This window comes from Taudactylus pleione, unplaced genomic scaffold (assembly GCF_031769625.1).
Source record: "Taudactylus pleione unplaced genomic scaffold, aTauple2 ptg000100l, whole genome shotgun sequence".
Classification (NCBI taxonomy): Eukaryota; Metazoa; Chordata; class Amphibia; order Anura; family Myobatrachidae; genus Taudactylus; species Taudactylus pleione.
This window is the reverse complement of record NW_028284502.1, coordinates 6,080,892-6,095,852: the sequence shown is the minus strand read 5'-3', so window position 1 is coordinate 6,095,852 and position 14,961 is coordinate 6,080,892. Positions and strand designations below refer to the sequence as shown.

Here is a 14,961-nt window from a genome sequence, read left to right as displayed (position 1 = left end):
GCATCTAGAAATGAACTGTATTGCTGACCAAGTGAACTGGGGTGAAAGTTGCTCAAGGAATCACGTCTTATTTCTTGAGCATCAACAATACACTACATGCTAAGATATGACAAGCAAATAAAAGGTACTGCTGAGATTTGAACTCAGGATCTCCTGTTTATGAGACAGGCACTTTAACCAACTAATCCACAGCACCATATAGAAGCCCCTGTTTAATATTAAACAAAATATATGTAAAGTATCATTTTTGGTAAAAATATTTGAAATGCTTTTTGAGACATGTATTTTATCAAAGTTTAAAACGGTTGGCAATTTTGAATGAATAAGTGAATAAATAAATATGTTTTTATTCTCTCCTTTCTTTTGTGAAATACAGGCCCTTATTTCTTACAATGTATTGCCAAGTGACATTCTATTATACTATTTTGTAGCAGTTATTATGGATTTCTCTTTAAAGGAATCCTACATGAGAATTAGTGCCAGTATTTTCTGATGCTCACATAGTAAAAACATGAAGTAAAATTAAAAAGTATCTTAAAAAGATAGAACAATTTTTAGCATTTTATCTTTAAGCTTTTTCAAGAAAAGCAAAGCAGTTTTGGAAACACTTTGTTAACACAATTTTGGATGTTATGGAACTAAATATTGTTTAATTTTCAATTGTTCTCCCAGCTGTTATGATAAAAATTACGCTCTCTCTATTTATCTTAGAAAATGTACTTGTAACTGACATTTTATAAAATTCCCTGCATGATTCTCCTTTGACTGCACATGATATTAATCATGGAGCTTGCTCAAGCATAATAAATGCTATTTTCTGGAAATTTCTGATGTTTGCCTTAGCATCAGTTTATTTTTTTAAAAAATAGCTTATACTCAAGAATGGGAATATAGCATTATTTTGTGTTTTTCTGATATGGACTTTTTCTGATATGGACTTTTTCTAGAATTGTAGTACATTGTTCATCAAGTAAGCCTGGGAGAAAGCTACTACAGTTGTCACGTCTCATATTGTAACGAATCAACAACAAACTACATACTTAGTAGATGAAAATGAATCAAACAAAGGCACTGCTGAGATTTGAACTCAGGATCTCCTGTTTACTAGACAGGCGCTTTAACCAACTAAGCCACAGCACCACCTGGAACGAAGCTTTTTTACATGCTATTTTATGGAAATATCTGATGTTTATCTTAGCAACATTTTAATGCTAAAATATAGATTATATTCAAGAAAGGAAAAATTGCATTATTTTGTGTTTGTCAGATGTAGACTTTATCTAGAAACATAGAACATTGTCCACCAAGTAAGCCAGAAAGAAGACTGCTAAAGTTTTCACATCTCATATTGTCATGAATCAACAACAAACTACATAATAAAGTGATGAAAATTAACTAAACAAAAGTCACTGCCAAGATTCGATTGCAGGATCTCCTGTTTACTAGACAGGCGTGTTAACCAGCTAAGCCACAGCACCACCTGCTCCAAAGTGTCATATAATGAAAAATTATATATCTCATGTATGTTTTATGGTAACATTTTTTGAGAACCTTAAAAAGGCAGATGCTTAATCGATTCTTTTAAAGGTAAAAATAAAGAAAAAAAATACAGTATATGTTTTCTTCTCTACATTTATTTAAAAATTATAGGACTGTTTTTCTTAAAATGGTTTGTCAAAGTCACTCTCTTATATTAATTTTTTGTAGCAGTTATTATAGCTTTCTCTTTAAAAGCATCCTACAATGGATTAATGTTTGCTTTTTTATGATACAGAAACAGAAAAAATAAACTTGTAATTCAAATGAAGATCTCTATCTTCTAAATATAGATCTAATGTTAGCTTTTTTTCTTGAAGCTTGTTCAAGAGACTTGAAGCTTTTTTTTCTGGAAATACTTTCCTAACAGAATTTTGCAAATGTTATGAAACTAAATATTGATTCATTTTTAAATAATTCTCCTAGCCTCTAGGACTAAAATGACTCTTTCCCAAATGATCTTGGTAAACATACTTTGCTTTAGTTATTTTCACACTTCCTATGGACTTCTCCTTTGACTAAACTCCATTATTTTTCTGGAGGTTGTTTAAACAGAATGCAAAGTATTTTCTAGAAAACTCTCATGTCTAACAGCATACATTTAATTCAACTATATGGCTTATATCAAAACAGGAACATGTTTTGTTGTCTTCTAATATGGACTGCATCTAGAAATGAACTGTATTGCTGACCAAGTGAACTGGGGTGAAAGTTGCTCAAGGAATCACGTCTTATTTCTTGAGCATCAACAATACACTACATGCTAAGATATGACAAGCAAATAAAAGGTACTGCTGAGATTTGAACTCAGGATCTCCTGTTTACAAGACAGGCACTTTAACCAACTAAGCCACAGCACCATATAGAAGCCCCTGTTTAATATTAAAAAAAATATATGTAAAGTATAATTTTTGGTAAAAATTTTTGAAATGCTTTTTGAGACATGTATTTTATCAAAGTTTAAAACAGTTGGCAATTTTGAATGAATAAGTGACTAAATAAATATGTTTTTATTCTCTTCTTTCTTTTGTGAAATACAGGCCCTTATTTCTTACAATGTATTGCCAAGTGACTTTCTAGTATACTATTTTGTAGCAGTTATTATGGATTTCTCTTTAAAGGAATCCTACATGAAAATTAGTGCCAGTATTTTCTGATGCTCACATAGTAAAAACATGAAGTAAAATTAAAAAGTATCTTAAAAAGATAGAACAATTTTTAGCATTTTATCTTTAAAGCTTTTTCAAGAAAAGCAAAGCAGTTTTGGAAACACTTTGTTAACACAATTTTGGATGTTATGGAACTAAATATTGTTTAATTTTCAATTGTTCTCCCAGCTGTTATGATAAAAATTACTCTCTCTCTATTTATCTTAGAAAATGTACTTGTAACTGACATTTTATAAAATTCCCTGCATGATTCTCCTTTGACTGCACATGATATTAATCATGGAGCTTGCTCAAGCATAATAAATGCTATTTTCTGGAAATTTCTGATGTTTGCCTTAGCATCAGTTTATTTTTTTAAAAAATAGCTTATACTCAAGAATGGGAATATAGCATTATTTTGTGTTTTTCTGATATGGACTTTTTCTAGAAATGTAGTAAATTGGTCATCAAGTAAGCCTGGGTGAAAGCTACTACAGTTGTACCGTCTCATATTGTAACGAATCAACAACAAACTACATACTTAGTAGATGAAAATGAATCAAACAAAGGCACTGCTGAGATTTGAACTCAGGACCTCCTGTTTACTAGACAGGCGCTTTAACCAACTAAGCCACAGCACCACATGGAAAGAAGCTTTTTTACATGCTATTTTATGGAAATATCTGATGTTTATCTTAGCAACATTTTAATGCTAAAATATAGATTATATTCAAGAAAGGAAATATTGCATTATTTTGTGTTTGTCAGATGTAGACTTTATCTAGAAACATAGAACATTGTCCACCAAGTAAGCCAGAAAGAAGACTGCTAAAGTTTTCACATCTCATATTGTCATGAATCAACAACAAACTACATAATAAGGTGATGAAAATTAACTAAACAAAAGTCACTGCCAAGATTCGATTGCAGGATCTCCTGTTTACTAGACAGGCGTGTTAACCAGCTAAGCCACAGCACAACCTGCTCCAAAGTGTCATATAATGAAAAATTATATATCTCATGTATGTTTTATGCTAACATTTTTTGAGATCCTTAAAAAGGCCGATGCTTAATCGATTCTTTTAAAGGTAATAATAAAGAAAAAAATACAGTATATGTTTTCTTCTCTACATTTATTTAAAAATTATAGGACTGTTTTTCTTAAAATGGTTTGGCAAAGTCACTCTCTTATATTAATTTTTTGTAGCAGTTATTATAGCTTTCTCTTTAAAAGCATCCTACAATGGATTAATGTTTGCTTTTTTATGATACAGAAACAGAAAAAATAAACTTGTAATTCAAATGAAGATCTCTATCTTCTAAATATAGATCTAATGTTAGCTTTTTTTCTTGAAGCTTGTTCAAGAGACTTGAAGATTTTTTTTCTGGAAATACTTTCCTAACAGAATTTTGCAAATGTTATGAAACTAAATATTGATTCATTTTTAAATAATTCTCCTAGCCTCTAGGACTAAAATGACTCTTTCCCAAATGATCTTGGTAAACATACTTTGCTTTAGTTATTTTCACACTTCCTATGGACTTCTCCTTTGACTAAACTCCATTATTATTCTGGAGGTTGTTTAAACAGAATGCAAAGTATTTTCTAGAAAACTCTCATGTCTAACAGCATACATTTAATTCAACTATATGGCTTATATCAAAACAGGAACATGTTTTGTTGTCTTCTAATATGGACTGCATCTAGAAATGAACTGTATTGCTGACCAAGTGAACTGGGGTGAAAGTTGCTCAAGGAATCACGTCTTATTTCTTGAGCATCAACAATACACTACATGCTAAGATATGACAAGCAAATAAAAGGTACTGCTGAGATTTGAACTCAGGATCTCCTATTTATGAGACAGGCACTTTAACCAACTAATCCACAGCACCATATAGAAGCCCCTGTTTAATATTAAACAAAATATATGTAAAGTATCATTTTTGGTAAAAATATTTGAAATGCTTTTTGAGACATGTATTTTATCAAAGTTTAAAACGGTTGGCAATTTTGAATGAATAAGTGAATAAATAAATATGTTTTTATTCTCTCCTTTCTTTTGTGAAATACAGGCCCTTATTACTTACAATGTATTGCCAAGTGACATTCTATTATACTATTTTGTAGCAGTTATTATGGATTTCTCTTTAAAGGAATCCTACATGAGAATTAGTGCCAGTATTTTCTGATGCTCACATAGTAAAAACATGAAGTAAAATTAAAAAGTATCTTAAAAAGATAGAACAATTTTTAGCATTTTATCTTTAAGCTTTTTCAAGAAAAGCAAAGCAGTTTTGGAAACACTTTGTTAACACAATTTTGGATGTTATGGAACTAAATATTGTTTAATTTTCAATTGTTCTCCCAGCTGTTATGATAAAAATTACGCTCTCTCTATTTATCTTAGAAAATGTACTTGTAACTGACATTTTATAAAATTCCCTGCATGATTCTCCTTTGACTGCACATGATATTAATCATGGAGCTTGCTCAAGCATAATAAATGCTATTTTCTGGAAATTTCTGATGTTTGCCTTAGCATCAGTTTATTTTTTAAAAAAATAGCTTATACTCAAGAATGGGAATATAGCATTATTTTGTGTTTTTCTGATATGGACTTTTTCTAGAAATGTAGTACATTGTTCATCAAGTAAGCCTGGGAGAAAGCTACTACAGTTGTCACGTCTCATATTGTAACGAATCAACAACAAACTACATACTTAGTAGATGAAAATGAATCAAACAAAGGCACTGCTGAGATTTGAACTCAGGATCTCCTGTTTACTAGACAGGCGCTTTAACCAACTAAGCCACAGCACCACCTGGAACAAAGCTTTTTTACATGCTATTTTATGGAAATATCTGATGTTTGTCTTAGCAACATTTTAAAGCTAAAATGTAGATTATATTCAAGAAAGGAAATATTGCATTATTTTGTGTTTGTCAGATGTAGACTTTATCTAGAAACATAGAACATTGTCCACCAAGTAAGCCAGAAAGAAGACTGCTAAAGTTTTCACATCTCATATTGTCATGAATCAACAACAAACTACATAATAAGGTGATGAAAATTAACTAAACAAAAGTCACTGCCAAGATTCGATTGCAGGATCTCCTGTTTACTAGACAGGCGTGTTAACCAGCTAAGCCACAGCACCACCTGCTCCAAAGTGTCATATAATGAAAAATTATATATCTCATGTATGTTTTATGCTAACATTTTTTGAGATCCTTAAAAAGGCCGATGCTTAATCGATTCTTTAAAAGGTAAAAATAAAGAAAAAAAATACAGTATATGTTTTCTTCTCTACATTTATTTAAAAATTATAGGACTGTTTTTCTTAAAATGGTTTGGCAAAGTCACTCTCTTATATTAATTTTTTGTAGCAGTTATTATAGCATTCTCTTTAAAAACATCCTACAATGGATTAATGTTTGCTTTTTTATGATACAGAAACAGAAAAAATAAACTTGTAATTCAAATGAAGATCTCTATCTTCTAAATATAGATCTAATGTTAGCTTTTTTTCTTGAAGCTTGTTCAAGAGACTTGAAGCTTTTTTTTCTGGAAATACTTTCCTAACAGAATTTTGCAAATGTTATGAAACTAAATATTGATTCATTTTTAAATAATTCTCCTAGCCTCTAGGACTAAAATGACTCTTTCCCAAATGATCTTGGTAAACATACTTTGCTATAGTTATTTTCACACTTCCTATGGACTTCTCCTTTGACTAAACTCCATTATTATTCTGGAGGTTGTTTAAACAGAATGCAAAGTATTTTCTAGAAAACCCTCATGTCTAACAGCATACATTTAATTCAACTATATGGCTTATATCAAAACAGGAACATGTTTTGTTGTCTTCTAATATGGACTGCATCTAGAAATGAACTGTATTGCTGACCAAGTGAACTGGGGTGAAAGTTGCTCAAGGAATCATGTCTTATTTCTTGAGCATCAACAATACACTACATGCTAAGATATGACAAGCAAATAAAAGGTACTGCTGAGATTTGAACTCAGGATCTCCTGTTTACGAGACAGGCACTTTAACCAACTAAGCCACAGCACCATATAGAAGCCCCTGTTTAATATTAAAAAAAATATATGTAAAGTATAATTTTTGGTAATAATATTTGAAATGCTTTTTGAGACATGTATTTTATCAAAGTTTAAAACAGTTGGCAATTTTGAATGAATAAGTGAATAAATAAATATGTTTTTATTCTCTTCTTTCTTTTGTGAAATACAGGCCCTTATTTCTTACAATGTATTGCCATGTGACTTTCTAGAATTCTATTTTGTAGCAGTTATTATGGATTTCTCTTTAAAGGAATCCTACATGAGAATTAGTGCCAGTATTTTCTGATGCTCACATAGTAAAAACATGAAGTAAAATTAAAAAGTATCTTAAAAAGATAGAACAATTTTTAGCATTTTATCTTTAAGCTTTTTCAAGAAAAGCAAAGCAGTTTTGGAAACACTTTGTTAACACAATTTTGGATGTTATGGAACTAAATATTGTTTAATTTTCAATTGTTCTCCCAGCTGTTATGATAAAAATTACTCTCTCTCTATTTATCTTAGAAAATGTACTTGTAACTGACATTTTATAAAATTCCCTGCATGATTCTCCTTTGACTGCACATGATATTAATCATGGAGCTTGCTCAAGCATAATAAATGCTATTTTCTGGAAATTTCTGATGTTTGCCTTAGCATCAGTTTATTTTTTAAAAAAATAGCTTATACTCAAGAATGGGAATATAGCATTATTTTGTGTTTTTCTGATATGGACTTTTTCTAGAAATGTAGTACATTGTTCATCAAGTAAGCCTGGGTGAAAGCTACTACAGTTGTCACGTCTCATATTGTAACGAATCAACAACAAACTACATACTTAGTAGATGAAAAAGAATCAAACAAAGGCACTGCTGAGATTTGAACTCAGGATCTCCTGTTTACTAGACAGGCGCTTTAACCAACTAAGCCACAGCACCACATGGAAAGAAGCTTTTTTACATGCTATTTTATGGAAATATCTGATGATTATCTTAGCAACATTTTAATGCTAAAATATAGATTATATTCAAAAAAGGAAAAATTGAATTATTTTGTGTTTGTCAGATGTAGACTTTATCTAGAAACATAGAACATTGTCCACCAAGTAAGCCAGAAAGAAGACTGCTAAAGTTTTCACATCTCATATTGTCATGAATCAACAACAAACTACATAATAAGGTGATGAAAATTAACTAAACAAAAGTCACTGCCAAGATTCGATTGCAGGATCTCCTGTTTACTAGACAGGCGTGTTAACCAGCTAAGCCACAGCACCACCTGCTCCAAAGTGTCATATAATGAAAAATTATATATCTCATGTATGTTTTATGGTAACATTTTTTGAGATCCTTAAAAAGGCCGATGCTTAATCGATTCTTTAAAAGGTAAAAATAAAGAAAAAAAATACAGTATATGTTTTCTTCTCTACATTTATTTAAAAATTATAGGACTGTTTTTCTTAAAATGGTTTGGCAAAGTCACTCTCTTATATTATTTTTTTGTAGCAGTTATTATAGCATTCTCTTTAAAAACATCCTACAATGGATTAATGTTTGCTTTTTTATGATACAGAAACAGAAAAAATAAACTTGTAATTCAAATGAAGATCTCTATCTTCTAAATATAGATCTAATGTTAGCTTTTTTTCTTGAAGCTTGTTCAAGAGACTTGAAGCTTTTTTTTCTGGAAATACTTTCCTAACAGAATTTTGCAAATGTTATGAAACTAAATATTGATTCATTTTTAAATAATTCTCCTAGCCTCTAGGACTAAAATGACTCTTTCCCAAATGATCTTGGTAAACATACTTTGCTTTAGTTATTTTCACACTTCCTATGGACTTCTCCTTTGACTAAACTCCATTATTATTCTGGAGGTTGTTTAAACAGAATGCAAAGTATTTTCTAGAAAACCCTCATGTCTAACAGCATACATTTAATTCAACTATATGGCTTATATCAAAAAAGGAACATGTTTTGTTGTCTTCTAATATGGACTGCATCTAGAAATGAACTGTATTGCTGACCAAGTGAACTGGGGTGAAAGTTGCTCAAGGAATCATGTCTTATTTCTTGAGCATCAACAATACACTACATGCTAAGATATGACAAGCAAATAAAAGGTACTGCTGAGATTTGAACTCAGGATCTCTTGTTTACGAGACAGGCACTTTAACCAACTAAGCCACAGCACCATATAGAAGCCCCTGTTTAATATTAAAAAAAATATATGTAAAGTATAATTTTTGGTAATAATATTTGAAATGCTTTTTGAGACATGTATTTTATCAAAGTTTAAAACAGTTGGCAATTTTGAATGAATAAGTGAATAAATAAATATGTTTTTATTCTCTTCTTTCTTTTGTGAAATACAGGCCCTTATTTCTTACAATGTATTGCCATGTGACTTTCAAGTATACTATTTTGTAGCAGTTATTATGGATTTCTCTTTAAAGGAATCCTACATGAGAATTAGTGCCAGTATATTCTGATGCTCACATAGTAAAAACATGAAGTAAAATTAAAAAGTATCTTAAAAAGATAGAACAATTTTTAGCATTTTATCTTTAAGCTTTTTCAAGAAAAGCAAAGCAGTTTTGGAAACACTTTGTTAACACAATTTTGGATGTTATGGAACTAAATATTGTTTAATTTTCAATTGTTCTCCCAGCTGTTATGATAAAAATTACTCTCTCTCTATTTATCTTAGAAAATGTACTTGTAACTGACATTTTATAAAATTCCCTGCATGATTCTCCTTTGACTGCACATGATATTAATCATGGAGCTTGCTCAAGCATAATAAATGCTATTTTCTGGAAATTTCTGATGTTTGCCTTAGCATCAGTTTATTTTTAAAAAAAATAGCTTATACTCAAGAATGGGAATATAGCATTATATTGGGTGTTTTTCTGATATGGACTTTTTCTAGAAATGTAGTACATTGTTCATCAAGTAAGCCTGGGTGAAAGCTACTACAGTTGTCACGTCTCATATTGTAACGAATCAACAACAAACTACATACTTAGTAGGTGAAAATGAATCAAACAAAGGCACTGCTGAGATTTGAACTCAGGATCTCCTGTTTACTAGACAGGCGCTTAAACCAACTAAGCCACAGCACCACATGGAAAGAAGCTTTTTTACATGCTAATTTATGGAAATATCTGATGTTTATCTTAGCAACATTTTAATGCTAAAATATAGATTATATTCAAGAAAGGAAATATTGCATTATTTTGTGTTTGTCAGATGTAGACTTTATCTAGAAACATAGAACATTGTCCACCAAGTAAGCCAGAAAGAAGACTGCTAAAGTTTTCACATCTCATATTGTCATGAATCAACAACAAACTACATAATAAGGTGATGAAAATTAACTAAACAAAAGTCACTGCCAAGATTCGATTGCAGGATCTCCTGTTTACTAGACAGGCGTGTTAACCAGCTAAGCCACAGCACCACCTGCTCCAAAGTGTCATATAATGAAAAATTATATATCTCATGTATGTTTTATGCTAACATTTTTTGAGATCCTTAAAAAGGCCGATGCTTAATCGATTCTTTAAAAGGTAAAAATAAAGAAAAAAAATACAGTATATGTTTTCTTCTCTACATTTATTTAAAAATTATAGGACTGTTTTTCTTAAAATAGTTTGGCAAAGTCACTCTCTTATATTAATTTTTTGTAGCAGTTATTATAGCATTCTCTTTAAAAACATCCTACAATGGATTAATGTTTGCTTTTTTATGATACAGAAACAGAAAAAATAAACTTGTAATTCAAATGAAGATCTCTATCTTCTAAATATAGATCTAATGTTAGCTTTTTTTCTTGAAGCTTGTTCAAGAGACTTGAAGCTTTTTTTTCTGGAAAAACTTTCCTAACAGAATTTTGCAAATGTTATGAAACTAAATATTGATTCATTTTTAAATAATTCTCCTAGCCTCTAGGACTAAAATGACTCTTTCCCAAATGATCTTGGTAAACATACTTTGCTTTAGTTATTTTCACACTTCCTATGGACTTCTCCTTTGACTAAACTCCATTATTATTCTGGAGGTTGTTTAAACAGAATGCAAAGTATTTTCTAGAAAACCCTCATGTCTAACAGCATACATTTAATTCAACTATATGGCTTATATCAAAAAAGGAACATGTTTTGTTGTCTTCTAATATGGACTGCATCTAGAAATGAACTGTATTGCTGACCAAGTGAACTGGGGTAAAAGTTGCTCAAGGAATCATATCTTATTTCTTGAGCATCAACAATACACTACATGCTAAGATATGACAAGCAAATAAAAGGTACTGCTGAGATTTGAACTCAGGATCTCTTGTTTACGAGACAGGCACTTTAACCAACTAAGCCACAGCACCATATAGAAGCCCCTGTTTAATATTAAAAAAAATATATGTAAAGTATAATTTTTGGTAATAATATTTGAAATGCTTTTTGAGACATGTATTTTATCAAAGTTTAAAACAGTTGGCAATTTTGAATGAATAAGTGAATAAATAAATATGTTTTTATTCTCTTCTTTCTTTTGTGAAATACAGGCCCTTATTTCTTACAATGTATTGCCATGTGACTTTCAAGTATTCTATTTTGTAGCAGTTATTATGGATTTCTCTTTAAAGGAATCCTACATGAGAATTAGTGCCAGTATTTTCTGATGCTCACATAGTAAAAACATGAAGTAAAATTAAAAAGTATCTTAAAAAGATAGAACAATTTTTAGCATTTTATCTTTAAGCTTTTTCAAGAAAAGCAAAGCAGTTTTGGAAACACTTTGTTAACACAATTTTGGATGTTATGGAACTAAATATTGTTTAATTTTCAATTGTTCTCCCAGCTGTTATGATAAAAATTACTCTCTCTCTATTTATCTTAGAAAATGTACTTGTAACTGACATTTTATAAAATTCCCTGCATGATTCTCCTTTGACTGCACATGATATTAATCATGGAGCTTGCTCAAGCATAATAAATGCTATTTTCTGGATATTTCTGATGTTTGCCTTAGCATCAGTTTATTTTTAAAAAAAATAGCTTATACTCAAGAATGGGAATATAGCATTATATTGGGTGTTTTTCTGATATGGACTTTTTCTAGAAACGTAGTACATTGTTCATCAAGTAAGCCTGGGTGAAAGCTACTACAGTTGTCACGTCTCATATTGTAACGAATCAACAACAAACTACATACTTAGTAGGTGAAAATGAATCAAACAAAGGCACTGCTGAGATTTGAACTCAGGATCTCCTGTTTACTAGACAGGCGCTTAAACCAACTAAGCCACAGCACCACATGGAAAGAAGCTTTTTTACATGCTAATTTATGGAAATATCTGATGTTTATCTTAGCAACATTTTAATGCTAAAATATAGATTATATTCAAGAAAGGAAATATTGCATTATTTTGTGTTTGTCAGATGTAGACTTTATCTAGAAACATAGAACATTGTCCACCAAGTAAGCCAGAAAGAAGACTGCTAAAGTTTTCACATCTCATATTGTCATGAATCAACAACAAACTACATAATAAGGTGATGAAAATTAACTAAACAAAAGTCACTGCCAAGATTCGATTGCAGGATCTCCTGTTTACTAGACAGGCGTGTTAACCAGCTAAGCCACAGCACCACCTGCTCCAAAGTGTCATATAATGAAAAATTATATATCTCATGTATGTTTTATGCTAACATTTTTTGAGATCCTTAAAAAGGCCGATGCTTAATCGATTCTTTAAAAGGTAAAAATAAAGAAAAAAAATACAGTATATGTTTTCTTCTCTACATTTATTTAAAAATTATAGGACTGTTTTTCTTAAAATGGTTTGGCAAAGTCACTCTCTTATATTAATTTTTTGTAGCAGTTATTATAGCATTCTCTTTAAAAACATCCTACAATGGATTAATGTTTGCTTTTTTATGATACAGAAACAGAAAAAATAAACTTGTAATTCAAATGAAGATCTCTATCTTCTAAATATAGATCTAATGTTAGCTTTTTTTCTTGAAGCTTGTTCAAGAGACTTGAAGCTTTTTTTTCTGGAAATACTTTCCTAACAGAATTTTGCAAATGTTATGAAACTAAATATTGATTCATTTTTAAATAATTCTCCTAGCCTCTAGGACTAAAATGACTCTTTCCCAAATGATCTTGGTAAACATACTTTGCTTTAGTTATTTTCACACTTCCTATGGACTTCTCCTTTGACTAAACTCCATTATTATTCTGGAGGTTGTTTAAACAGAATGCAAAGTATTTTCTAGAAAACCCTCATGTCTAACAGCATACATTTAATTCAACTATATGGCTTATATCAAAAAAGGAACATGTTTTGTTGTCTTCTAATATGGACTGCATCTAGAAATGAACTGTATTGCTGACCAAGTGAACTGGGGTAAAAGTTGCTCAAGGAATCATGTCTTATTTCTTGAGCATCAACAATACACTACATGCTAAGATATGACAAGCAAATAAAAGGTACTGCTGAGATTTGAACTCAGGATCTCTTGTTTACGAGACAGGCACTTTAACCAACTAAGCCACAGCACCATATAGAAGCCCCTGTTTAATATTAAAAAAAATATATGTAAAGTATAATTTTTGGTAATAATATTTGAAATGCTTTTTGAGACATGTATTTTATCAAAGTTTAAAACAGTTGGCAATTTTGAATGAATAAGTGAATAAATAAATATGTTTTTATTCTCTTCTTTCTTTTGTGAAATACAGGCCCTTATTTCTTACAATGTATTGCCATGTGACTTTCAAGTATTCTATTTTGTAGCAGTTATTATGGATTTCTCTTTAAAGGAATCCTACATGAGAATTAGTGCCAGTATTTTCTGATGCTCACATAGTAAAAACATGAAGTAAAATTAAAAAGTATCTTAAAAAGATAGAACAATTTTTAGCATTTTATCTTTAAGCTTTTTCAAGAAAAGCAAAGCAGTTTTGGAAACACTTTGTTAACACAATTTTGGATGTTATGGAACTAAATATTGTTTAATTTTCAATTGTTCTCCCAGCTGTTATGATAAAAATTACTCTCTCTCTATTTATCTTAGAAAATGTACTTGTAACTGACATTTTATAAAATTCCCTGCATGATTCTCCTTTGACTGCACATGATATTAATCATGGAGCTTGCTCAAGCATAATAAATGCTATTTTCTGGATATTTCTGATGTTTGCCTTAGCATCAGTTTATTTTTAAAAAAAATAGCTTATACTCAAGAATGGGAATATAGCATTATATTGGGTGTTTTTCTGATATGGACTTTTTCTAGAAACGTAGTACATTGTTCATCAAGTAAGCCTGGGTGAAAGCTACTACAGTTGTCACGTCTCATATTGTAACGAATCAACAACAAACTACATACTTAGTAGGTGAAAATGAATCAAACAAAGGCACTGCTGAGATTTGAACTCAGGATCTCCTGTTTACTAGACAGGCGCTTAAACCAACTAAGCCACAGCACCACATGGAAAGAAGCTTTTTTACATGCTAATTTATGGAAATATCTGATGTTTATCTTAGCAACATTTTAATGCTAAAATATAGATTATATTCAAGAAAGGAAATATTGCATTATTTTGTGTTTGTCAGATGTAGACTTTATCTAGAAACATAGAACATTGTCCACCAAGTAAGCCAGAAAGAAGACTGCTAAAGTTTTCACATCTCATATTGTCATGAATCAACAACAAACTACATAATAAGGTGATGAAAATTAACTAAACAAAAGTCACTGCCAAGATTCGATTGCAGGATCTCCTGTTTACTAGACAGGCGTGTTAACCAGCTAAGCCACAGCACCACCTGCTCCAAAGTGTCATATAATGAAAAATTATATATCTCATGTATGTTTTATGCTAACATTTTTTGAGATCCTTAAAAAGGCCGATGCTTAATCGATTCTTTAAAAGGTAAAAATAAAGAAAAAAAATACAGTATATGTTTTCTTCTCTACATTTATTTAAAAATTATAGGACTGTTTTTCTTAAAATGGTTTGGCAAAGTCACTCTCTTATATTAATTTTTTGTAGCAGTTATTATAGCATTCTCTTTAAAAACATCCTACAATGGATTAATGTTTGCTTTTTTATGATACAGAAACAGAAAAAATAAACTTGTAATTCAAATGAAGATCTCTATCTTCTAAATATAGATCTAATGTTAGCTTTTTTTCT

General features: G+C 30.5%; 12 non-coding genes across 12 annotated transcripts; all 12 read right to left on the bottom strand.

The window, feature by feature from the left end:
- Positions 1-1,066: 1,066 nt before the first annotated feature.
- On the bottom strand, positions 1,067-1,140 carry TRNAT-AGU (transfer RNA threonine (anticodon AGU)). The gene has a single exon. It is a non-coding gene; the product is annotated as a tRNA-Thr (tRNA).
- Positions 1,141-2,322: 1,182 nt separating this feature from the next.
- TRNAT-UGU (transfer RNA threonine (anticodon UGU)) lies at positions 2,323-2,396 on the bottom strand. The gene has a single exon. It is a non-coding gene; the product is annotated as a tRNA-Thr (tRNA).
- Positions 2,397-3,251: 855 nt separating this feature from the next.
- TRNAT-AGU (transfer RNA threonine (anticodon AGU)) lies at positions 3,252-3,325 on the bottom strand. Its single transcript has one exon. It is a non-coding gene; the product is annotated as a tRNA-Thr (tRNA).
- Positions 3,326-5,434: 2,109 nt separating this feature from the next.
- TRNAT-AGU (transfer RNA threonine (anticodon AGU)) lies at positions 5,435-5,508 on the bottom strand. Its single transcript has one exon. It is a non-coding gene; the product is annotated as a tRNA-Thr (tRNA).
- Positions 5,509-6,690: 1,182 nt separating this feature from the next.
- TRNAT-CGU (transfer RNA threonine (anticodon CGU)) lies at positions 6,691-6,764 on the bottom strand. The gene has a single exon. It is a non-coding gene; the product is annotated as a tRNA-Thr (tRNA).
- Positions 6,765-7,618: 854 nt separating this feature from the next.
- On the bottom strand, positions 7,619-7,692 carry TRNAT-AGU (transfer RNA threonine (anticodon AGU)). The gene has a single exon. It is a non-coding gene; the product is annotated as a tRNA-Thr (tRNA).
- Positions 7,693-8,874: 1,182 nt separating this feature from the next.
- TRNAT-CGU (transfer RNA threonine (anticodon CGU)) lies at positions 8,875-8,948 on the bottom strand. The gene has a single exon. It is a non-coding gene; the product is annotated as a tRNA-Thr (tRNA).
- An 856-nt stretch (positions 8,949-9,804) lies between these two features.
- On the bottom strand, positions 9,805-9,878 carry TRNAT-AGU (transfer RNA threonine (anticodon AGU)). The gene has a single exon. It is a non-coding gene; the product is annotated as a tRNA-Thr (tRNA).
- A 1,182-nt stretch (positions 9,879-11,060) lies between these two features.
- On the bottom strand, positions 11,061-11,134 carry TRNAT-CGU (transfer RNA threonine (anticodon CGU)). The gene has a single exon. It is a non-coding gene; the product is annotated as a tRNA-Thr (tRNA).
- An 856-nt stretch (positions 11,135-11,990) lies between these two features.
- On the bottom strand, positions 11,991-12,064 carry TRNAT-AGU (transfer RNA threonine (anticodon AGU)). Its single transcript has one exon. It is a non-coding gene; the product is annotated as a tRNA-Thr (tRNA).
- A 1,182-nt stretch (positions 12,065-13,246) lies between these two features.
- Positions 13,247-13,320, bottom strand: TRNAT-CGU (transfer RNA threonine (anticodon CGU)). The gene has a single exon. It is a non-coding gene; the product is annotated as a tRNA-Thr (tRNA).
- An 856-nt stretch (positions 13,321-14,176) lies between these two features.
- TRNAT-AGU (transfer RNA threonine (anticodon AGU)) lies at positions 14,177-14,250 on the bottom strand. Its single transcript has one exon. It is a non-coding gene; the product is annotated as a tRNA-Thr (tRNA).
- Positions 14,251-14,961: the final 711 nt, after the last annotated feature.